The sequence below is a fragment of the Geotrypetes seraphini genome, unplaced genomic scaffold, assembly GCF_902459505.1.
Source record: "Geotrypetes seraphini unplaced genomic scaffold, aGeoSer1.1, whole genome shotgun sequence".
In the NCBI taxonomy this organism is placed as follows: Eukaryota; Metazoa; Chordata; class Amphibia; order Gymnophiona; family Dermophiidae; genus Geotrypetes; species Geotrypetes seraphini.
The window spans coordinates 18,487-45,496 of NW_022985980.1; the positions used below are offsets into that span (position 1 = coordinate 18,487).

Consider the following 27,010-nt stretch of genomic DNA (forward strand, 5'->3'; position numbering starts at 1 on the left):
TAAACAACTTTCAATTAAAATCTCAACAAGAAAAATTTATTCCCCCCCACCCCCCTACCCACCAAGAATTACGAAAAACTTTATTCATCACTCCATCCAATATTAAGATCACAATATAGTAACATTGATATCATATACACATCTCTTACAATTCTTTAAATCACATCTAGAAACACATTTATACCCTCCCTCCTTCCCACCAATATTATAATCAAAAGATTCCTATCAATATTAACAATTGATCATCCATAATATAACTTAATACCCTCGTTCCCCTCTATGCATAAATGTATTTTCTATGAATAAATGTCTAGTCATTGCAAAAATTTGTTAATGGCCCCCAAACCCTTTTAAAATTATTATAACTACCCTTTTGTGTGGCAATAACTCTTTCCATTTTATAAATATGGCATAGCAAATTCCACCAGAATGTTTAACTTAATCTACTGCAATCTTTCCAATTGCTGGTAATATGTTGTATGGCGACCCCTGTCATGATCAATAAAAGTTTATTATTACTTGAAGAAATTTGACTTTTTGTTCTCATTGACATCCCAAACATTATTGTATCGTATGACAATGCTACATAGTTTTCTAACAAACAATTAACTTGAGACCAGATTGATTTCCAAAATGCCATGATATAAGGACAATAGAATATCAGATGATCTAAGGTACCTGCCTCTAAATTACAGTGCCAGCATCTATTAGACTTAGAGCTATCTAACTTTTGTAATCTAACTGGGGTCCAAAGTTCTCTATGTAAAAGAAAAAAACAAGTTTGTTTCATAGATGCAGACACTGTAGATTTCATTCTCCAAGACCAAATTTGTGGCCATTAAGACGCCGTAATTTGATGCTTAATCTCAATGCTCCAAATGTCCCTGAGTCCATTTTTAGGTTTTTTTTTATAAATCCATTTATCAATTTATACCACTGTACAGCTTGGTGACCCAAGAAATCCACCTGAAAGCATAAGAACTCCAGACTGTACTGATTATTGAGATTTTTCCATTCAGGGAACCCCTTCTGAATCGCCTGCTTCAGTTGCAACCATCTGAAACTTTGTGATTTATTAAGACCATATTTCTGTTGCAACTGTGAAAAGTCAAGCAGCTTACCGTTAGATATAACATCCTTTAAAGTACGTATTCCTGCTATCATCCAATGCTTCCAGATGATCTTAAAACCGCCAATTTGAATCTTGGAGTTTAACCATATTGTTTGATTAGTTGATTTGTAAATTGGAATAGGCGTTAAATTATTAACAAATCTAAGAGATTTCCATGTATCCATAAATATTCTATTATCCTTATATAACCTAGGCATTTTAATACTAAGGATATGACATAATCTCAAGGGGAACATGAGCCGCCATTCCAACCATAACCAATCAGGAGTGTTATCCATGAGCTCTGGGAGGACCCAATACATACCCTGTCTCAAAATATAGGCTTGATGATACCTATAGAAATTTGGAAAATTTACCTCACCCTCCGCAATTGATTTTTGTAGAAATACTAAAGCAATCCTAGGGTTTTGCCCAGCCAAAAAAATTTTGTAAGAATACTATTCAATTTCCTATAAAAGGACCCCTTAAAAAAAAAAACTGGTAACATTCCCATCTGATAACAAACCACAGGCAATATCATCATTTTAATAGTTTGAACTCTCCTCCACCAAGACAAATGTAATGGATTCCATTGTTCGCACATTTCTGTAGCCTTCTTCAATAAACATTTTTCATTCTCATTCATTGTATAATCTAGTGTGCCTTTTATCCATATACCCAAATATTTTAATCCCTCTTCCTTCCATACAAAAGAAAATGAATCAAATAAACCTTTTGCGTAATACACATTTAATGGAAGAACTTCAGACTTACTCCAATTTATCTTATACCCTGAAAATTTTCCAAATTTTTCAATCTATTCTAATAATAATAATAACAGCTTATATACGCAATATCGTGAAGTTCTATGTGGTTTACAAAAGATTAAGCAAAGGTACAAATTGACTGACTTCAAGAGGGGAAGAAGAAAGAGAAGTAATAAGACAGGAAATTCATTGTTGAGGAGAAAAGTGATCAAAAGGACAGTAGGTCGCTATTGAGGGGAAAGAGATAAGTGGATCAGTTGTCAAGATGTTTTAGGAACAGGTGTGTTTTTAGATGTTTCCTAAAGACCTCATAAGTAGAGGGCGAAAGTAATTGTTCTAGGTCTTTACCCCATGATGCTGCTTGGTGTGAGAGAAGGAATTCATGGTGTTTTTCAGGATTTCTCAAATGAAGCAAAATATCATCAGCATATGCAGAGACTTTGTACTCCCGGTCTGAATAAGGAATACCCTGTATCCCCCATGCTTGTTGAATAGAGGACAGCCTTGTCTAACTCCCCTCCGCAACTCAAAACATTCCGAAAAATTATTATTTATATATAATTTTGCAGCAGGGGAGCTATCCAATGTTTGAATCATTTGTATAAATCCTGAACCTATACCAAACCAATCCATAGCTTGATACATGAAGGTCCATTCCACACGATCAAAGGCCTTCTCTGCATCCAATGATACAGAAAAAGCCAGATCTTTCAAATTCTTTATTAGATTTAACATATGAAAAGCCAATCTTATATTATTAGATGAATGTCTTCCTGCAACGAATCCAGTTTGGTGCATATCTATAATAAAAGGGAGAGCCTTGGCTAAACGTAAAGCCAACGTTTTAGCCAAAAGTTTTCCATCTACATTAATTAATGATATAGGTCTGTAATTTGAAACCAATGTGGGATCTTTGTTTGACTTTGGCAAAACTATAGTCAATGATTCTGCCATAGTACCTGTAATGCAACCCTTATTCAGTTGAACCTGATATAATTTCAATAAATGAGGTAATAGGGTATTTTGAAATGACTTATAGAATTCCACTGTGAAACCATCCCCACCTGGAGTGGATCCAACTCTAAGAGACTTCAACACTGTTTCTAACTCTTTTAATGATATAGGCTCTTCTAAACTTCTTTAAAGTGTTCAGGAATTTTCGGTCCTATCAAATTTAAAAATTCTAAACCATCTTTTTCTTTATTTGTATAAAGCACAGAAGAATATAGGTCTTTATAAAAATTTAAAAATTGACTTAAAATGCTTTCTATTTGAGAATGTGACACTCCACTCTCATCTTTTATAGCGACAATTTTTTTTTCTTTTTTCCGCTTTAAGAAAATTTGCCAATTAGCTTCCCGCCTTATTTGAATTTCCATAATACAAAGTTTGCTGAGAAAACAAATCTTTCCTTACCAATTTTGACGATATCTCATTATATTTACCCTTAGCTTTTAACAAAGCCTGCAAAGTATTATGTTCCCACTTTTCAGCTAATTTATTCTCCAAAATTTGAATTTCTTTCTCCAAATCAGAAAATTGTTTTTTAAGTTGTTTTTTAATATATGCCGAATATGAGATATTACCACCTCTCATGGTAGCCTTAAAAGCATCCCATAACATTTCCATAGATATATCCTCTGAGGTATTGATTTGAAAAAATTCAGTCATTTTTAAATTAAAATCTGCAAGGAAATTTGAATCTGCAATCAATGTATTATCGAATCTCCAAACAGACCTACTATATTCCTGTTCTCCAAACTTAAATTCTATCCACACCCCGCCATGATCCGATAGTATGATCGGATCTATGGAAGCTTTTATCACTTGTTGTACTAGTTGATTTGAAACAAAAATATAATCTATTCTTGAAAAAGATTTATGAACTTGTGAACAGAAAGAAAATTCCCGCTCATCAAAATGAAGTATCCGCCATATATCCTTCAAATCACAAGACTGTACCAGATTATCTAACCCTAAAGATTTCATAATTTTACTTGGTTTTTTATCCATTAATGGATCTATAACAGCATTGAAATCTTCAGCCACCACTAAATTAGAAGTAGCCAGTGGGAGTAATAGTTGTAATTTCTTGAAAAATTCCATTTGATTCGTATTTGGGGCATATACATTAACCAAGTCCAGGGTATTATTTCCCATGCTCATTCGTACATGTATCCATCTTCCCAAGGGATCAGAATCAATTAATTGAAAATTAGCTGAATTATTTTTATTTATTAATATAGCTACCCCTGCTTTCTTCCCCAGAGCTGGGGCAAAAAAAGAATGTTTTACCCATCCCCCTTCCAACTTTTGTCATTCCACCACTGATAAATGAGTCTCCTGTATGAAATATAAATCCGCATTCTGTTGTTTCAGAAAAGCAAGCATATTTTTCTTCTTTATATGATAGTTAAGGCCATTAACATTTAGTGAAAAAAGTTTAAGCTCCATAATATAATTTGTTTTTTAAGTAATCAGACATAAATAATCTAAAATAATTAGACACCATTACCAATAGACTAAAATTATGCACATAAAATACCCCTATCCCAAATAATTCTTTCTCTACTCACCCCTCAACGCGCCCACCCCAAATATTTAATAACAGTGTTAACTTGGTGACGCACATATTAGATCAGGCAATGATAGACTCCACAAAGACCTTCTTAAAATCAACATTCTAAATTAAGTCACACAAAATATTTATGAGATATAATCATTCTTAGGAGTACTAATCCATTTCATAAATCACATATTAATAACAATTTAATAACTTTTTACGCTCTTTTTTTGTTTTTTTATATTGCTGACTTTTGTATTTAAAATGAATAATCAATAATATAATCAAAATCCTTTTAATTCAAATATCAATTATATTATATCATACAAAATAAAGATTCATTAATAACCTTAATTAATTGATCATTTCTTATTTATGCTTAATTAAATCTTACATAAGTTTACTTATCAAATTCTTATATTCCATTTCAAATACATTAAAATCTAAAATCATATACAGTATATTATATTAAATCAAGATAAGATTAAGATTTAGCATCTATCAGTCAAGGAATATAATATAATTCTTTCAAATAAATCATTTAACTCAAATTAGATCTGTTTCTTAAGATACAGAATACCAAAAGATTCCCATAAGTATCATTAACCTAGATTAACTTAATCCATATAATCCATTCCATTATAAAAATCATCTTTATGAAACAAAAAACAACCTCCCCATCCTACGTTCTAGAACTGCATGCACCCTTTGTAATTATATGAAGTATAAATATAATCCAATATAATATGATATTATTGGAGTGTTATGCATATACATAATGCAATTTGTTTTTATTCTCCTGTCCTCTTTACAACCTTTAGAAAACCTACTCATTCTCCTCAATTGTTCCCCGCATACATCTCCAAGTTCCATCAAAAAACCATATTTGTTAACCAGCATATGGAAATGAAACCTCATAATAAATTTTACTCTGAAATATTCATCTCTGACCATTAGATGAAAACTATAATCACAGAAATGAATGTATTGGAATAATCATCCTGTGATTCGCAAAGTAACTGAAACTCATCTGTGAATAACAATGTTTTGGAATTCTAGATCTTCATCTATATTCTGAAATTCATAGTAAAAGCTGAATAACTTTCACCTATTTAGTAACAGATCCTTCAGAGCCCTAAAAGCCCAAAGACTAATATTCCAAGCCAGAATAGGAATTACAGCGTCTATATGACAAGATTTATACTTATGAGAGTTTGTCTAGTAAATATCTAAACATAAATCTGAGTTCATTGCAAGCTGAAACCCAGATTAATGAACCAACATAACTCTCCAGAGACGATGTTGCAACATGAGCTTATGCAATAATATTAGTCTTTTTATGTAAAGGCAAATAACCACTGTGCACAGTGTGTACAAGAGAAAGAACTGTAAGACACTCCTTGCCCTTTCTTCAATATCGTGTTATTGCTTCATACTTTTCCTCTTCCTCACTGGCTAGAATCACAACAAAGGCCTTGGGTGCATTTTGGAAGAGTGCTTCGCGATTCTGCTGTTCACCGTTCTTCACCCAAGGATCAAAGATGCGGAAAGCACAGGGATCAATCAGCTTTTGTACCCCACGCATAACAAAGGGATCTCGCATCAGAACCTCCTTTATCACTAGTTTAACTGCGGATGTAAGCAAGGACAGTCCATATCGCCACCCGGAACTTGCGTAGTGGATTGAAGTGTCAAATTTTTCTCCCTCGTAATTCTGGGAGAATGAGTGCTGCAGGGCTTGCTCCGTTGTCAGGCGATCAGCAGGGTTCATTATCAGAAGGCAAAAGCTCAGATCTTTAACATTGTCAAATCTGTCATCTCGTTCTGGTGAACGAAACTGGTAGCCACCTTCCATGATCACCCTCAGCATCAGTAACTGTTTACGATGCCAGAAAGGTGCATACCCTACTATATTCACCATTTCAGTAATTAAGTTCAGCTGAGCCTTAGTTTTTAGATTGTAACATGTCTCCAAAAACTTCCGCATTGGGTACATCCATTCATTCTGTCCAATCCTCTTATGCATATTCCTACTACCATTTATTTTTGCATGAACATCACTAAGCATAACAACAGAACAGTACCCGCAATTCATATCAGATGTAAAAGGTAAATCCACAGCATTAAAGTTGCCAGTACTCCATTTTAGAATGTTTACTCCTAATATGAAGAGCTCTCTGCAGGGACCGTTGAGTCAGACCATTTAAATAAAGCTGTAAACGTTCTATATCGTTGCCCTTAGAAATCAATGAAAATACTCCAATTTCCATATAAATATTCCTTTAGTATCATCATCAGAAAGAGAGGATCCCACGACAACAAAACCAAACCAAAAAGAATAGTAAAATTAAAATCTACCTCCCTCCTTTAATCTTCACTAAGAGGAGTTATGTAAACATTGGCTGTTCCTGCTGCTGGATAAAGTTCTGTAACTTCTCTGGGTCATCAAAAGTGATTGTTTTATTGTCAACAGTCATTTTCATGATAGCAGGATAAATTGAACTGTATTTAGCCCCCATCTCTCTCAATTGGGGTCTAAGATCCAAAAAGCTCTTTCTTTTTATTGCTGTGTTCCTGGCAAAGTCGGGTACAAAGTGTATATGGGCATCTTGATATTTTAAATTTTTATTCTGTTTAACCAATTGAAAGATTTCCAAAACCTGTTGATGCCTTAATAATTTAAAAATTAGTGGCCGAGGACCCCTTTGCTTCTCTGACCTCCTCGCAGGAATTCTGTGTGCCCTTTCAACTTCTATAGGAAACTTAGATTTTATCGGAAGGATTTTAGGTAGTATATTTTCAAGAAAGAACATAAGAACATAAGAACATAAGCAGTGCCTCCGCCGGGTCAGACCATAGGTCCATCCTGCCCAGCAGTCCGCTCCCGCGGCGGCCCAAACAGGTCACGACCTGTCCAAATCACCAGAAGGGGCCCCCATGCCACCTTGGTTTCCTATTGAGTCCTATCTTCCCATCAAAGTCCTAGCCCTCCGGTCTTGCACATGCACGACCTGGTCGGGTTTCTATACTTATTTTCTGGTTAGCTTTCTCAGTATCCCACGATCCCTTTATCCCTCAGGAATCCGTCCAGTCTCTGTTTGAATCCCTGTACCGTACTCTGCCCAATCACGTCCTCCGGTAGCGCATTCCAAGTGTCCACGACCCTTTGGGTGAAAAAAAACTTCCTTGCATTCGTTTTGAACCTATCTCCCTTCAGTTTCTCCGAATGCCCCCTCGTACCTGTTGTCCCCTTCAGTCTGAAGAATCTGTCCCTATCCACCCTCTCTATGCCCCTCATGATCTTGAAGGTCTCTATCATATCACCCCTGAGCCTCCTTTTTTCCAGAGAGAAGAGCCCCAGCCTATCCAACCTCTCGGCATATGGGCAGTGTTCCAGCCCTCTTACCAGTTTTGTTGCTCTCCTTTGGACTCTCTCGAGTACCGCCATGTCCTTCTTGAGGTACGGCGACCAATATTGAACACAATATTCCAGATGCGGACGCACCATTGCTCGATACAGTGGCATGATGACTTCCCTCGTCCTGGTTGTTATGCCCCTTTTTATGATGCCCAGCATCCTGTTGGCTTTTTTTGAGGCCGCTGCGCACTGTGCAGATGGCTTCAGTGATGCATCCACCAGCACTCCCAAGTCTCTCTCAAGACCGCTTTCTCCCAACAAAGCATTTCCTTTCTCCGCCCCTTCCGGTAGCCCTAGCAAACGTAAATTACTCCTCCACTCACGATTTGAGCAGTCCTCCAGCTCACGATGAGTAATTCAATTTTCTTTCGGTCCGCTTTGCTATAGCTAATTTCTGTTTCCACAGTGACCATTCTTTCTTCCATATTATTGGATTTCATTTCTAGCATTTCCATTTTCTTGTTCAAGGTTGAAACTTCCTCAGTTAAATCATTAACTTTCTTTGCAATGCCCGATACAATTTCCTTAATCTCCTTCAATTCCTTCATAACCTCCGTCTCGCCATTCTTTAGAGCCAACTCCTCTGTCTTCGCTCTCTTATTACTCCCGGATATTGCAAACACCGAGTCACTTTTATTTTGTTTCCCGACGCCATTATATACTCTTATCTGATATTTAGCGCACAAAATTTAAAAATTTCCTGTGACTTATAATACTTTCAGTGTCTTACGATGCGGAGCTCACTCACTACCCAACCTTCTTCATGTGCAACCAAGCCACGCCCCCGGTGAGAGTTAGGATTGATGGGGGTCCATCACATATATATATATATATATATATATATATATATATATATATACACATACACCTCTGTTTTACTACTATTTTAATATAAGTGTAAGTAAATTTTAATATGTGTAAGTAAAATTACTTTAGAGATTTTACAAATGTAATGTAATGTAATGTAATGTAATTTATTTCTTATATACCGCTACATCCGTTAGGTTCGAAGCGGTTTACAGAAAATATACATTAAGATTAGAAATAAGAAAGGTACTTGAAAAATTCCCTTACTGTCCCGAAGGCTCACAATCTAACTAAAGTACCTGGAGGGTAATAGAGAAGTGAAAAGTAGTTAGAGGAAAAATAAAAATAAAATAAACATTTTAACAAGACAGCATTGATCTAAATACTTTGGAAGGTAGAAGAGAGGAGAGAAAGGAATAGAAGCAGAAGGGGGAGCCGTTGAACAGTAGAATTCTGGAGAAATTTAAATGATAGAAATAGAACAAAACAAAGACAAAAGGCAAAACAATAGATAAGATTAAAGATAAATCATAAGCTGGAAAGAAAAATAAAATAAAACTTTGTCTTCAATCCACGGTTTCAGCGTCAGTGATGAAGTGGAGCAAGTAAGTTTAGGAGGAGCAATTGACGTTTCCAGAAAGGGCTTCTTCAGGGAAGAGACTTGGCAAACAGTCCCAGGATGCCTATGTCTCCTCCCCTGCGATGTTCTCCCATCCATGCATTCCCTCCCAGACACACTGCCCGTGCCCCAGCCGCTCCAAGGAGGCTGCCCCAGATGAGGCCCACGGTGAATGCAGGTGAATGTCTGTTTTGTAATGTTCACAAATGAAGGGAACTGGTAAGGGATAGGGGAGGAGCAGCAGGGTTGCCATTCAGAGAATGTCCCTGTTTGCCTTGCTTAATGTTTTCTTCAGGCTTATGACCTGGAGCTGAACAATTTGTCCATCTTTGAGTGTGGTATGGCTCAATTTTTACAGACCCTGTTTCTAAGCAATCCAAGTTCCTTCTAAGAGACAAGAATAGGCATGACAATAAGCTCTCTTGAGGACATAGATCCACATTCATAAATGTTTTGAAAGCTAGGTATCATGGAATATTGCTACTCCTTGGGTTTTGATTATGTACTAGTGACCTGGATTGGCCACTATGAGAACGGGCTGCTGGGCTTGATAGGCCATTGGTCTGACCCAGTAAAGCTATTCTTATGTTAACTTTTGCCCTGTGGGCCAAAACCCGGCCTTCCAAGAGCTCTTACCTGGTCCTCTGAAGCTCAGCAGGATTCCTGCTTTTCCTACTGCAATTTGGCTATCTGTAAGCTTGAGCTGCTTGGTGTCAGAAGTTCAAGTTATTCTCGTGTTTTCAAGTCTTGCAATATATGAGACCAACCTGAACTTTCGGCACATGTTTCCCAAGCTTGCAGACAGCAGTCATGGGGGAAGCAGGAATCTCTCTGAGCTTCTGCAGCTGGAGCCAGTTGAGAAGAAAAACTCTATGAAGGCTGGGGTGGTGAGGGGTGTACATGAAAGAGAAAAAGGTCGGACAAACCTAGACTAAACTGATTTTCTTCAGTGAAACAGACCAACTACCTATAATAGCACAATTTGAATTCCCCAATTCATTTACTTTTGTTATATTTTTTTACCACTGTCTGAGACTAAATTACTCTGTTTCCCCGAAAATAAGACCTATGCAAAAGATAAGCCCTAGCATAATTTTTAAAGATGCTCCTAATATAAGCCCTACCCAAAAATAAGCCCTAGTTAATATCAACCCCCAAAGCCCCCCACCCCTAAATGTCCCCAACACTCCCTGACTCTATCCCTGACATTAGTGCTGCCTGATTTATTGGAAAAATTGGACTCATTGATTCAGCAACCCCCACCCCTGCTGCTTTAGGAGACCTCGGAGAGGAGGTATGTCTCATGGTGGGAGGGTTGGTGGGGTTCTGCTGCACAGGGGGATGGGAGGGATAGAAAGTTGGGTGGGGTGAGAAAGAAAGAGGAAGAAATAGGATGGAGAAGAGAAAGGGAGAGGTGATTTTTGTACATGAAAAAAATAAAACATCCCCGAAATAAGCCCTAATGCGTTTTTTGGACCCAAAATTAATATGAGACTGGCTTATTTTTAGGGAAACACAGTCATAGAACAGCAGCTTAGCAAAACTACAAGCTGGAGAAACTGGGTTAACATAGTAACATACATAGTAGATGACGGCAGATAAAGACCCGAATGGTCCATCCAGTCTGCCCAACCTGATTCAATTAAAAAATTTTTTTTTTTTCTTCTTAGCTATTTCTGGGCAAGAATCCAAAGCTTTACCCGGTACTGTGCTTGGGTTCCAACTGCCGAAATCTCTGTTAAGACTTACTCCAGCCCATCTACACCCTCCCAGCCATTGAAGCCCTCCCCTGCCCATCCTCCTCCAAACGGCCATACACAGACACAGACCGTACAAGTCTGCCCAGTAACTGGCCTAGTTCAATCTTTAATATTATTTTCTGATTCTAAATCTTCTGTGTTCATCCCACGCTTCTTTGAACTCAGTCACAGTTTTACTCTCCACCACCTCTCTCGGGAGCGCATTCCAGGCATCCACCACCCTCTCCGTAAAGTAGAATTTCCTAACATTGCCCCTGAGTCTACCACCCCTCAACCTCAAATTATGTCCTCTGGTTTTACCATTTTCCTTTCTCTGGAAAAGATTTTGTTCTACGTTAATACCCTTTAAGTATTTGAACGTCTGAATCATATCTCCCCTGTCTCTCCTTTCCTCTAGGGTATACATATTCAGGGCTTCCAGTCACTAATATATCTGAAAAAATTTTTATCTCCCTTTTTTACATTTTTAGCCATTTGTTCTTCCGCCTGTGCCTTCGCCAAACGTATCTCTCTCTTGGCTTCTTTCAGTTTCACCCTGTAGTCCTTTCTGCTCTCCTCTTCTTGGGTTTTTTTATATTTCATGAACGCCAACTCTTTCGCCTTTATTTTCTCAGCCACTAGGTTGGAGAACCATATCGGCTTCCTTTTTCTTTTGTTTTTATTGATTTTCTTCACATAAAGGTCCGTAGCCATTTTTATCGCTCCTTTCATCTTAGACCACTTTCTTTCCACTTCTCTTATGTCCTCCCATCCTAACAGCTCTTTCTTCAGGTACTTTCCCATTGCATTAAAGTCCGTACGTTTGAAATCTAGGACTTTAAGTATCGTGCGGCCGCTCTCCACTTTAGCCGTTATATCAAACCAAACCGTTTGATGATCGCTACTACCCAGGTGAGCACCCACTCGAACATTAGGCTGGGCAAATACATGAGAGAGAGACCGAGTGTTCTCAGAGACTTTGTGAGTGTGTGATTCTCAAAAATAGAGCGTGTGTGTGTGTGTTTTTACCCCTATGAATATTATAAAATGTAGCCCCTGATTTAAAAAGATTGGACAAGCTTGATCTAAGCAGCAGAAAACCACCCTCCAGTCTCTACATCCAGTAAAGTATGAAGCACAGAGGTGAAGAGCAGATGTTCATCAGAGTCTTGTGCAAAAGTGAATGCTACATGGACAGGGGAAGAGTGGATCTGCACTGGTACACATAAAGAGTGATTCCATAGTGTCCATCCAAATCAGCACAGACCGTTGGATTATGTGCTCTTACCAGCAGATAGATTGAGGAACACTGACATCTAAGTAATCTATAACTGAGCTGTGCTGACCCCTAGGAATCGTTTCTGAGTCTCCAAACAGATGGTTGACCTGGTAAGTCCTGTGCAGTACCAGTTTTAGAAAATTTTGCAAGGAGTAAAAAGGAAAGGAGGAATTCTGTGTCACTCTCTAGACCCGGTACAGTTTTTTACTGATGGGTAATATCTCACGGTGACCAGCAGGTGGAGTCTGAGACCAAAACTTTGGTTGTAGTATATTAGATGAGGCTCCCCCTCCTAACCCAGTCTTTCTCAGTCTTCAAGCAGGAGAGATAGGAAAAATTTAAGGTTCCCCTTGTTAAAGCTGTTGGATTTTGTTTAGGACTCCTGGTCCCCTTTCTGGTGCTGGACAGAGCTTGGATGGGTCCTGTTTGGGATCCATCTGACCTTGGGGGGATGTCAAACCCGGCAGATCTCGTGTTGGGTCCCTCCCCCTTCTTCCTCCACCTCCCCAAATTTTTGTAGAGGTGCCTCAGCTGGCAGCCTGGCCACCGATACTGGTCAGGCCTCCGGCTTGGAGAACCAGTGGAATCTAATGGGAAAAAAAGAAAATCTTGAGGTTGTGCCGGTCTAAAGGGCTCTTTCCCTTTTTATTTTATTGGTTTACTTTTTGCTTGATGCAATTTGATTTGTTGAGTAGGCAGCTTGCTCAAGCAGTCAAACCGCATCAAACAAAGAGTAAACTTCTCCCTTAGTATTCGTGGTTTTATTACTCGCGAATTTGATTATTCGCAGGTTTTCCCTTGCTGACTCCAACCCCCAAATGATGTCCCAAAGTGCCGATAAAAATTTTGGTGCAGGTCAATTTTTGAAGACAGGCCTGTGACCCATGGAAAGGCACACAGATTAAGGAGCTGCAATGTTACTTTCATCACCTCACTTCTGCTCTCCTTATTCCCAGCTCATACCTTGCTGTCCTTGGCAGTAAGGTCCCGAGTTCGGTATGTGACCTGAGTCCACCCGTTTTCATTGATCTCATACCAGCTATTTAACTCTCCGTCACCACTACTGTTGCGGAAAGTACCTGAATGTTTATGTATTTATTTACCACCTTTTTACACATCCCTGCGATCAACTCACTTCCTGCCAAAATCCCTCCTCCCACGTCAGTGGAGCGGTACCTTTAAAGGTTTATATAGCCCCATTCATCCATTCTGTTTCAGTAGGGCTATCATTTGATCTAATATACACTTCTCTCTTTTGATTCATTGACTGACAGGGTTTTCATGCAACCCGACTTTACACATCCCTGCGATCAACTCACTCCCTGCCAAAATCCTTCCTCTCAGTTTATTGGAGTGGTACCTTTAAAGGTTTATTATATAGTAACATAATAACATAGTAGATGACAGCAGATAAAGACCCGAATGGTCCATCCAGTCTGCCCAACCTGATTCAATTAAAATTTTTTTTTTTTTTTTTTTTCTTCTTAGCTATTTCTGGGCAAGAATCCAAAGCTTTACCCGGTACTGTGCTTGGGTTCCAACTGCCGAAATCTCTGTTAAGACTTACTCCAGCCCATCTACACCCTCCCAGCCATTGAAGCCCTCCCAGCCCATCCTCCACCAAACAGTCATACACAGACACAGACCATGCAAGTCTGCCCAGTACTGGCCTAGTTCAATATTTAATATTATTTCTGATTCTAAATCTTCTGTGTTTATCCCACGCTTCTTTGAATTCAGTCACAGCTTTACTCTCTACCACCTCTCTCAGGAGCGCATTCTAGGCATCCACTACCCTCTCCGTAAAGTAGAATTTCCTAACATTGCCCCTGAATCTATCACCCTAACCTCAAATTATGTCCTCTGGTTTTACCATTTTCCTTTCTCTGGAAAATATTTTGTTCTACGTTAATACCCTTCAAGTATTTGAACGTCTGAATCATATCTTCCCTGTCTCTCCTTTCCTCTAGGGTATACATATTCAGGGCTTCCAGTCTCTCCTCATACGTCTTCTGTCGTAAGCCTCCTATCATTTTTGTCGCCCTCCTCTGGACCGCCTTAAGTCTTCTTAAGTCTTTCGCCAGATACGGTCTCCAAAACTGAACACAATACTCCAAGTGGGGCCTTACCAATGACCTGTACAGGGGCATCAACACCTTCTTCCTTCTACTGACTACACCTCTCATTATACAGCCCAGCATCCTTCTGGCAGCAGCCACTGCCTTGTCACACTGTTTTTTTCACCTTTAGATCTTCGGACAATATAACCCCAAGGTCCCTCTCCCCGTCCGTGCATATCAGCTTCTCTCCTCCCAGCATATATGGTTCCTTCCTATTATTAATCCCAAATGCATTACTCTGCATTTCTTTGTATTGAATTTTAGTTGCCAGGCATTAGACTATTCCTCTAACTTTTGCAGATCCTTTTTCATATTTTCCAATCCCTCTTCGGTGTCTACTCTGTTACAAATCTTGGTATCATCTGCAAAAAGGCACACTTTTCCTTCTAACCCTTCAGCAATGTCACTCACAAACATATTGAACAGGATTGGCCCCAGCACCGAATCCTGAGGGACTCCACTAGTCACCCCTTCCTTCGAGACTTCCATTAACCACCACCCTCCTGGCGTCTGTCCGACAGCCAGTTTCTGATCCAGTTCACCACTTTGGGTCCTAACTTAAGCCCTTCAAGTTTATTCAACAGCCTCCTATGAGGAACTGTATCAAAGGCTTTGCTGAAATCCAAGTAAATTACATCTAGCATATGTCCTCGATCCAGCTCTCTGGTCACCCAATCCAAAAATTCAGTCAGGTTCGTGTGGCACGATTTACCTTTTGTAAAGCCATGTTGCCTCGGATCCTGTAACCCATTAGATTCAAGGAAGTACACTATCCTTTCTTTCAGCAACACTTCCATTATTTTTCCAACAACTGAAGTGAGTCTCACCGGCTGTAGTTTCCTGCTTCATCCCTGTGACCACTTTTATGAATAGGGACCACATCCTCTCCTCCAATCCCCAGGAATCACTCCCGTCTCCAGAGATTTGTTGAACAAGTCTTTAATAGGACTCGCCAGAACCTCTGAGCTCCCTTAGTATCCTGGGATGGATCCCGTCTGCTCCATCGCTTTGTCCACCTTCAGTTTTTCATGTTGCTCATAAACACCCTCCTCCGTGAACGGCGCAGAATCTACTCCATTTTCTCGTGTAACTTTGCCAGACAATCTCAGTCCTTCTCCAGGATTTTCTTCTGGGAACACAGAACAGAAGTATTTGCTTTCTCCTTATCACTCTCCACATATTGGTTCCCAGCATCTTTTAGCCTAGCAATTCCATTTTTTATCTTCCTCCTTTCACTAATATATCTGAAAAAATTTTTGTCTCCCTTTTTTACATTTTTAGCCATTTGTTCTTCCGCCTGTGCTTTCGCCAGACGTATCTCTCTCTTGGCTTCTTCAGTTTCACCCTGTAGTCCTTTCTGCACTCCTCTTCTTGGTTTTTTTTTATAATTCACGAATGCCAACTTTTTCGCCTTTATTTTCTCAGCCACTAGGTTGGAGAACCATATCAGCTTCCTTTTTCTCTTGTTTTTATTGATTTTCTTCACATAAAGGTCCATAGCCATTTTTATTGCTCCTTTCAGCTTAGACCACTGTCTTTCCACTTCTCTTATGTCCTCCCATCCTAACAGCTCTTTCTTCAGGTACTTTCCCTTTGCATTAAAGTCCGTACGTTTGAAATCTAGGACTTTAAGTATCGTGCGGCCGCTCTCCACTTTAGCCATTATATCAAACCAAACGTTTGATGATCGCTACTTCCCAGGTGAGCACCCACTCGAACATTAGAGATACTCTCTCCATTTGTGAGGACCAGATCCAATATCGCTTTTTACCTTGTGGGTTCCGTCACCATTGGTCTGAGCAGAGCCTCTTGAAAGGCATCCACTATCTCCCTATTTCTTTCCGATTCCGCAGACGGAACATTCCAGTCCGCATCCGGCAGGTTGAAATCTCCCAACAGCAGAACCTCCTCTTTCCTTCCAAACTTTTGGATATCCACAATCAGATCCTTATCAATTTGCTGTGATTGAGTCGGAGGTCTGTAGACTACACCCACGTAGATAGAAGTTCCATCTTCTCTTTTCAGAGCAATCCATATCGCTTCTTCCTCTCCCAGGTCCCTTGCATTTCGGTCACTTGGATATTGATCTTTAATAATAATAATAATAACTTTATTCTTATATACCGCCACAATCTTGCGACTTCTAGGTGGTTTACAATGAAGAGAAACTGTACAGACAGTGAATTACAGAGTATAGCATTGTACATCTAGTGATAGTAACAGGAGAGTTACAGGGTCTGTGTATTACACGGTTTCACAATGAGTAGCATTATACAGTCGATGTTGCGCTTTGAGTTACAAAGGTGCAAGACTGCGAAGGTGAAAAATATAACATAAGAAGTTGATGAGAAGTAAGTTGTTAACTTGGTACATTTGAACGAAGGACGGGCACCAGTGGGAAAAACTGGTAACAATTAAAGAGAGAAATTTTGGCAGAAGAGGGTGGACGGACTCCTTGGGATGGGAGGAGGCTCCGATTTTAGGGTTGAAGTCTGGTTAGGTTATAAATTTCTTAAACAAGGTGGTTTTTAGTTCTTTCCTAAAGATACTATATGGTTCTCTGGCGGCATCGGTGAAGTAGCCTGTCCAAGTTTGCAGTCTACCTGCTTGGAATTTGAATGTTCTATCAAAGAAGGTATATCTACAGCCTATGATATTTGGGTAGGTAAACAGGTTACGGTTTCTGGTAGGCCTAATAGAGGAGTGTAATTCAAAGTGAGGTAGTAGGTAGCTGGGGGCCAATCCCCAGATTAGTTTATAGCAGAGCAGGAGAATTTGAATAAAATTCGTGCTTCAATTGGTAACCAATGAAGGAGTTTGTAGAATGGACTAACATGATCGCTCTTCTTTAGTCCGAATATTAGACGGATGGCCGTATTTTGAACTATTCTCAGTTTTCTCACATTTTTTTTAGGTATTCCCAAGTAGACAATGTTACAGTAGTCCAGGTGGATAAAATCAGTGATTGTCCCAATATTCTGAAGGATAGCGGGTCGAAGTATTTTTTTATGGTTTTCAGTTTCCAAAGGATGAAGAAGCATTTTTTAGTCACCGAGTTTATGTGCTCGGTCAGGGACAGGTGGGTATCCAGGGTGACTCCCAGTATTTTTATGGTTTTTAGTATTGGGTGATCATGGCCGTTTACATATATTGTAGTTGCGGAGATTTTCTCTGTTTGCTAGCAAGGAAAATCTTTGTCTTTTCTGAGTTTAATTTCAGTTTGAAGTTTAAAGTCCATTTTTCTATTTCGAGCATGATGAAGGAGATATGTTTTGAGTTGGTTGAGGTCACATTTGTTATTGGTATTAGTATGGAGATGTCATCTGCGTATATGTAATAAGTTAAGTTAAGCTTTTGTAAAAGGTGGCCTAGAGATGTATATATTGAACAAGATGGGAGATAGGGGGGAACCTTGTGGGACTCCCGAGGGGCTTTTCCAGGGTTCAGAGTAATTTCCTTCATGGACCACTTGATAAGATCGTTTGGTTAGGAAACCTTGGAACCAGGTCCACACCCTTCCTGATATCCCTATTTCATCGAGGCATCTAAGCATAGTTTCGTGGTCCACGAGATCGAAGGCACTGCTGAAGTCTAACTGTAGGATCAAGGCGCTGGAACCTTGATTGAAAAGGTCGTATAGGTGGTTAAGGAGAGAGCCTAGGACTGTCTCAGTGCTGAATCCTTTTCTGAATCCAGATTGGTGGTCATTTAGGAGAGAGTACTTATCTAAATGATTTACTAATTCCAAGTTGACCAGCCCTTCCAGCATTTTGGTGAAAAAGGGGGTGCTCGCTATGGGTCTGTAATTGGACGCCAGTGTGAGTGAGATCTTCTGGTCTTTGGGTATGGGTGATTAGGATGTGTCCCATATTTTCCAGGTAAGTTCCGTTTTTGAGAGCCTAAGTTGTCCAGTTAAATAGGTCCCTCTTAAATTCTGGTATTGCATCTTGCATGATCTTAGATGGACATTCATCTAGTAGACAATTTGATTTGGAGTATTTGTTGAAGAGTGCAAGGAAGTTATTCCAATCTGGGGGCTCGAAGTGATTCCAGCTCATATCGCCTTTGGATTCACTATTCTGCGATATGAGGTTGATTTCAAGATTGTGTGGAGGAGGGGGTATTGAGGCTCTGAGGTCGGTGATTTTTTTCCTAAAGTGGTTGGCTAGGGTGGAGACCTTTGGGATTTGATCGTGATGGTTCTGTAGTATCTGTGTGGTGTCTGTTATTTTGCTTACTAGTTTGAATAGTTCTCTACTGTTTGTATTGATGGTTCCTATTTTCTGTGTATAACAGTTATAACGCTTTTCTTTGATCCGATTCTTGTAATTTTTCATTTTTTGTTTCCATTTAATTTTGTCTTCAATTTTATCAGTTTTTTGCCATACTCTTTCCAGTTTTCTGAGATCTTGTTTGAGGGCTAGTAATTCGGCATCATACCATTCTTTTGATGCCCTTGTGTTCTTTTTGTATGATTGAACAGGAGCTATTTGATTTAGTGTGTCTTTTGTGAATTTATCCCATCTAGTGGGGAAGTCTTGCTCTTCCTCTATTTTGGGGTGTAGTTCATAATGGGTCCAGAATTCTGTTGGATTGGTGATGTTTCTGCAGGTGACTGTTTTTTTCAAACTGGTTTTGTTTATATGTTTATATGTTTTGCTGTTGAGTGTTTCTTTTGCCAACATAATTCAAAATTGAAAGTATTTTTCTGCATGGTATTGTATTTTTTTTGCGTCGGGGTCTTTGTGGGAAAAAGTGATGATGTCCAGTTGGTGTCCCTTTTCATGCGTTTCCTCTTTGTCAGGAATACCAAAGCCCAGGGTATTTAGGAACAAGTCGATTTCTGTCACTTCCGGTTTTTCCTTTTTCTCTAGTTGAACATTTATGTCTCCCAGAAGTATGTTGTATGGGCCTTTTATGGTATTGGATGAAAGGTATTCAAAGAATTCTAATTTTGCACTTGACCATTTATTGGGGGGGATGTAGAATAGTGTAGCTATTAGAGATTCTTCCAGTTCGGGGTTGGTGATCTTGCAGGTGGTGATTTCCATATCTTCTGTGATTTTTGAGAGCTACTCCTCCACCTTTATGACCATCTCTGTCCTTCATAAAAAGATTATATCCCGGTATTTTGCATCCCATCCGTGTGATTCACTGAACCATGTCTCTGTGATAGTGACAATATCTAGATCTGCCTCTAACATCAGGGCTTGCAGATCATGAACTTTGTTGCTTAGACTGTGAGCATTTGTGGTCATCGCTTTCCAGCTATTTTTCAGTGATAATCTCCTTTTTTGTATGGATTTTTGTGTCGTTTCACTTTCTGTTGCAATACTAAGAAATGAGTTGCTGATATTGCTTATGTTGCAGTCTTTACTACTATCACATCTTTTCTTTTGCCGGGGGTGTTCTCTATAATTGTCCTTCGTACATACACCATCCCCACCTTCTAGTTTAAATGCCTAGAAAAATATTGTCTAAATTTCTCTGCAAGGTTTCTTTTTCCTGCTGTAGTAATATGTAGCCCATCAGTGCAATATAACTTCTTGTCCTTCCATGTATTTCCCCATCCTCCTATGTACCTGAAGCCTTCTTGATGACACCAGGCTTTGAGCCATCTATTAAAGTCCTCTGTGTTTTTCACTCTTTGCTCTCCCTTTCCATATGCAGGCAGTATTTCAGTATTAAGCCCTATTCATTCATTCTGTTTCAGTAAGGCTATCATTTGATCTAATATACATATCTTGACTCTTTTGATTCATTGACTGACAGGGTTTTCACCCAAAAGGCTTTACACATCCCTGTGATCAACTCACAATCTGCCGAAAATCCCTCCTCACAGCTCATTGGAGCAGTACCTTTAAAGGTTTATTAAGCCCCATACATTCATTCTGATTTACTAGGGCTTTCAATTGATCTAATATACACATTTTTTTCAATTTTGATTCATTGACTGAGAGGATTATCACCCAACCAGGCTTAAACATCCCTCCGATCAACTCACTTCCTGCCAAAATCCCTATTCCCAGTTTAGTGGAGCGGTACCTTTTAAGGTTCTAGAACCGCATTCATTCATTCTGTTTCACTAGGGCTTTCAATTTATCTATATACACATCTTGTCTCTTTTGATTCATTGACTGACAGGATTTTCACCTATCCTGTCCTTTACATTTCCTTAAGATCAATTCACTCCCTGCCAAAATCCCTCTTTCCAGCTTAGTGAAGCGGTAGCTTTAAAGGTTTCTAGAACCCCATTCATATATTCTGTTTCAGTAGGGCTATCAATTGATGTAATATACACATCTTCTCTCTTTTCATTTAATGATTGACTCTGTGCAAAATCCCTCTTCCCAGCTTAGTGAAGCGGTAGCTTTAAAGGTTTCGAGAACCCTATTCAATCATTCTGTTTCAGCAAGGCTATCAATTGATCTAATATATAATAATATAATATATAATAATATAATAATTTTTCTCTTTTGATTCATTGACCGAGAGGATTATCACCCAACCCGGATTAAACATCACTGCGATCAACTCACTCCCTGCCAAAATCCCTCCTCCCAGCTCAGTGAGGTGGTACCTTTAAAGGTTTATATAGCCCCATTCATCCACTCTGTTTCAGTAGGGCTATCATTTGATCTAATATACACTTCTCTCTTTTGATTCATTGACTGACAGGATTTTCACCCAACCCGGCTTAAATATCCCTGCAATTCAACTCACTCTCCTGCCAATATCTCTCTTCCCAACTCAGTGGGGCGGTACCTTAAAGGTTTTATATAGCCCCATTCATCCATTCTGTTTCAGTAGGGCTATCATTTGATCAAAATATACACATCTTGTCTCTTTTGATTCATTGACTGACAGGATTTTCACCCAACCCCACTTAAACATCCCTGCAATCAATTCACTCCCTACTGAACTCACTGTCCTCAGACTCAGTGGGGCCGGTACCTTTAAAGGTTATATAGCCCCCATTCATCCATTCTGTGTCAGTAGGCTATCATTAGATCTAATATACACTTCTCTCTTTTGATTCATTGACTGACAGGGTTTTCACCCAACCCGGCTTCACACATCCCTACGATCAACTAACTTCCTGCCAAAATCCCTCCTCCCACGTCAGTGGAGCGGTAACTTTAAAGGTTTATATAGCCCCATTCATCTCTTCTTTTTAACTAGGGCTTTCAACTACTCTACATACATATCTTCTCTCTTTTGATTCATTGACTGACAGGGTTTTCATCCAACCCGGCTTAAACATCCCTGAAATCAATCTCTGTTCTTAGCTTAGTGGGGCGGAACCTTTAAAGGTTTATATAGCCCCACTCATCCATTCTGTTTCAGTAGGGCTATCATTTGATCTAATATACACTTCTCTCTTTTGATTCATTGACTGACAGGGTTTTCACCCAACTCGGCTTTATACCTACCGGTGATCAACTCACTCCCTGCCAAAATCCCTCCTCCCGGCTCACTGAAGAGGAACCTTTAAAGGTTTATATAGCCCTATTCATCTCTTCTTTTTAATTAGGGCTTTCAACTACTCTACATACATATCTTCTCTCTTTTGATTCATTGACTGACAGGATTTTCACCCAACCCGGCTTAAAGATCTCTGCGATCAACTCACTTCCTGCCAAAATTCCTCTTCCCAGCTCAGTGGAGCGGTACCTTTAAAGGTTTATATAGCCCCATTCATTCATTCTGTTTCAGTAGGGCTATCATTTGATCTAATATACACTTCTCTCTTTTGATTCATTGACTGACAGGGTTTTCATCCAACCCGGCTTAAACATCCCTGCAATCAATCTCTGTTCTTAGCTTAGTGGGGCGGAACCTTTAAAGGTTTATATAGCCCCATTCATCCATTCTGTTTCAGTAGGGTTATCATTTGATCTAATATACACTTCTCTCTTTTGATTCATTGACTGACAGGGTTTTCACCCAACTCGGCTTTATACCTACCGGCGATCAACTCACTCCCTGCCAAAATCCCTCCTCCCGGCTCACTGAAGAGGAACCTTTAAAGGTTTATATAGCCCCATTCATCTCTTCTTTTTAATTAGGGCTTTCAACTACTCTACATACATATCTTCTCTCTTTTGATTCATTGACTAACAGGATTTTCACCCAACCCGGCTTAAAGATCCCTGCAATCAACTCACTTCCTGCCAATATCTCTCTTCCCAACTCAGCGGGGCGGTACCTTTAAAGGTTTATATAGCCCCATTCATCCATTCTGTTTCAGTAGGGCTATCATTTGATCAATATATACATCTTGTCTCTTTTGATTCATTGACTGACAGGATTTTCACCCAACCCGGCTTAAACATCCCTGCGATCAACTCACTCCCTGCTAAAATCTCTGTCTCAGCTCAGTGGGGCGGTACCTTTAAAGGTTTATATAGCCCCATTCATCCATTCTGTTTCAGTAGGGCTATCATTTGATCTAATATACACTTCTCTCTTTTGATTCATTGACTGACAGGGTTTTCATCCAACCCGGCTTAAACATCCCTGCAATCAATCTCTGTTCTTAGCTCAGTGGGGCGGAACCCTTAAAGGTTTATATAGCCCCACTCATCCATTCTGTTTCAGTAGGGCTATCATTTGATCTAATATACACTTCTCTCTTTTGATTCATTGACTGACAGGGTTTTCACCCAACTCGGCTTTATACCTACCGGTGATCAACTCACTCCCTGCCAAAATCCCTCCTCCCGGCTCACTGAAGAGGAACCTTTAAAGGTTTATATAGCCCCTATTCATCTCTTCTTTTTAATTAGGGCTTTCAACTACTCTACATACATATCTTCTCTCTTTTGATTCATTGACTAACAGGATTTTCACCCAACCCAGGCTTTAAAATCCCTGCAATCAACTCACTTCCTGCCGATATCTCTCTTCCCAACTCAGCGGGGCGGTACCTTTAAAGATTTATATAGCCCCATTCATCCATTCTGTTTCAGTAGGGCTATCATTTGATCAAATATACACATCTTGTCTCTTTTGATTCATTGACTGACAGGATTTTCACCCAACCCGGCTTAAACATCCCTGCGATCAACTCACTCCCTGCAAAATTCTCTGTTCTCAGCTCAGTGGGGCGGTACCTTTAAAGGTTTATATAGCCCCATTCATCCATTCTGTTTCAGTATGGCTATCATTTGATCTAATATACACTTCTCTCTTTTGATTCATTGACTGACAGGGTTTTCATCCAACCCGGCTTAAACATCCCTGCAATCAATCTCTGTTCTTAGCTCAGTGGGGCGGAACCCTTAAAGATTTATATAGCCCCATTCATCCACTCTGTTTCAGTAGGGCTATCATTTGATCAAATATACACATCTTGTCTCTTTTGATTCATTGACTGACAGGATTTTCACCCAACCCGGCTTAAACATCCCTGCGATCAACTCACTCCCTGCCAAAATCCCTCTTCCCGGCTCAGTGAAGAGGAACCTTTAAAGGTTTATATAGCCCCATTCATCTCTTCTTTTTAATTAGGGCTTTCAACTACTCTACATACATATCTTCACTCTTTTGATTCATTGACTAACAGGGTTTTCACCCAACCCGGCTTTAAAATCCCTGCAATCAACTCACTTCTTGCCAATATCTCTCTTCCCAACTCAGTGGGGCGGTACCTTTAAAGGTTTATATAGCCCCATTCATCCATTCTGTTTCACTAGGGCTATCATTTGATCTAATATACACTTCTCTCTTTTGATTCATTGACTAACAGCATTTTCACCCAACCCGGCTTTAAGATCCCTGCAATCAACTCACTTCCTGCCAATATCTCTCTTCCCAACTCAGTGGAGTGAAACCTTTAAAGGTTTCTAGAACACCATTCATTCATTCTGTTTCAGTAGGGCTATCATTTGATCAAATATTCACATCTGGTCTCTTTTGATTCATTTACTGACAGGATTTTCACCCAACCCGGCTTAAACATCCCTGTGATCAACTTACTCCCTGCTAAAATCTCTGTTCTCAGCTCAGTGAGGTGGTACCTTTAAAGGTTTATATAGCCCCATTCATCCACTCTGTTTCAGTAGGGCTATCATTTGATCTAATATACACTTCTCTCTTTTGATTCATTGACTGACAGGATTTTCACCCAACCCGGCTTAAAGATCCCTGCAATCAACTCACTTCCTGCCAATATCTCTCTTCCCAACTCAGTGGGGCGGTACCTTTAAAGGTTTATATAGCCCCATTCATCCATTCTGTTTCAGTAGGGCTATCATTTGATCAAATATACACATCTTGTCTCTTTTGATTCATTGACTGACAGGATTTTCACCCAACCCGGCTTAAACATCCCTGCGATCAACACACTCCCTGCTAAAATCACTGTCCTCAGCTCAGTGGGGCGGTACCTTTAAAGGTTTATATAGCCCCATTCATCCATTCTGTGTCAGTAGGGCTATCATTTGATCTAATATACACTTCTCTCTTTTGATTCATTGACTGACAGGGTTTTCATCCAACCCGGCTTAAACATCCCTGCAATCAATCTCTGTTCTTAGCTCAGTGGGGCGGTACCCTTAAAGGTTTATATAGCCCCATTCATCCACTCTGTTTCAGTAGGGCTATCATTTGATCTAATATACACTTCTCTCTTTTGATTCATTGACTGACAGGGTTTTCATCCAACCCGGCTTAAACATCCCTGCAATCAATCTCTGTTCTTAGCTTAGTGGGGCGGAACCTTTAAAGGTTTATATAGCCCCATTCATCCATTCTGTTTCAGTAGGGTTATCATTTGATCTAATATACACTTCTCTCTTTTGATTCATTGACTGACAGGGTTTTCACCCAACTCGGCTTTATACCTACCGGCGATCAACTCACTCCCTGCCCAAATCCCTCCTCCCGGCTCACTGAAGAGGAACCTTTAAAGGTTTATATAGCCAAATTCATCTCTTCTTTTTAATTAGGGCTTTCAACTACTCTACATACATATCTTCTCTCTTTTGATTCATTGACTGACAGGATTTTCACCCAACCCGGCTTAAAGATCTCTGCGATCAACTCACTCCCTGCCAAAATTCCTCTTCCCAGCTCAGTAGAGCGGTACCTTTAAAGGTTTAAAGAGCCCCATTCATTCATTCTGTTTAAGTAGGGCTATCATTTGATCTAATATACACTTCTCTCTTTTGATTCATTGACTGACAGGGTTTTCATCCAACCCGGCTTAAACATCCCTGCAATCAATCTCTGTTCTTAGCTTAGTGGGGCGGAACCTTTAAAGGTTTATATAGCCCCACTCATCCATTCTGTTTCAGTAGGGCTATCATTTGATCTAATATACACTTCTCTCTTTTGATTCATTGACTGACAGGGTTTTCACCCAACTCGGCTTTATACCTACCGGTGATCAACTCACTCTCTGCCAAAATCCCTCCTCCCGGCTCACTGAAGAGGAACCTTTAAAGGTTTATATAGCCCTATTCATCTCTTCTTTTTAATTAGGGCTTTCAACTACTCTACATACATATCTTCTCTCTTTTGATTCATTGACTAACAGGATTTTCACCCAACCCAGCTTTAAAATCCCTGCAATCAACTCACTTCCTGCCGATATCTCTCTTCCCAACTCAGCGGGGCGGTACCTTTAAAGATTTATATAGCCCCATTCATCCATTCTGTTTCAGTAGGGCTATCATTTGATCAAATATACACATCTTGTCTCTTTTGATTCATTGACTGACAGGATTTTCACCCAACCCGGCTTAAACATCCCTGCGATCAACTCACTCCCTGCTAAAATCTCTGTTCTCAGCTCAGTGGGGCGGTACCTTTAAAGGTTTATATAGCCCCATTCATCCATTCTGTTTCAGTATGGCTATCATTTGATCTAATATACACTTCTCTCTTTTGATTCATTGACTGACAGGGTTTTCATCCAACCCGGCTTAAACATCCCTGCAATCAATCTCTGTTCTTAGCTCAGTGGGGCGGAACCCTTAAAGGTTTATATAGCCCCATTCATCCACTCTGTTTCAGTAGGGCTATTATTTATCTAATACACATCTGGTCTCTTTTGATTCATTGACTTACAGGATTTTCACCCAACCCGGCTTAAACATCCCTGCGATCAACTACTCCCTGCTAAAATCTACTGTTCTCAGCTCAGTGGGGCGATACCTTTAAAGGTTTATATAGCCCCATTCATCCATTCTGTTTCAGTATGGCTATCATTTGAACTAATATACACTTCTCTCTTTTGATTCATTGACTGACAGGGTTTTCACCTAACCTGGCTTAAACATCTCTGCGATCAACCCTTCTGCAATATCTCTTTAGCTCAGTGGGGGCGAAACCTTTAAAGGTTTATATAGCCCCATTCATCCACTCTGTTTCAGTAGGGCTATCATTTGATCAAATATACACATCTTGTCTCTTTTGATTCATTGACTGACAGGATTTTCACCCAACCCGGCTTAAACATCCCTGCGATCAACTCACTCCCTGCTAAAATCTCTGTTCTCAGCTCAGTGGGGCGGTACCTTTAAAGGTTTATATAGCCCCATTCATCCATTCTGTTTCAGTATGGCTATCATTTGATCTAA

At 39.7% G+C, this 27,010-nt stretch overlaps 1 long non-coding RNA gene across 3 annotated transcripts in view; it reads left to right on the forward strand.

The window, feature by feature from the left end:
- The window catches only part of LOC117352508, a 78,595-nt gene that overhangs the window by 12,871 nt on the left and 38,714 nt on the right, over nucleotides 1–27,010 (forward strand). The gene's annotated exons all lie outside the window — the stretch shown is intronic.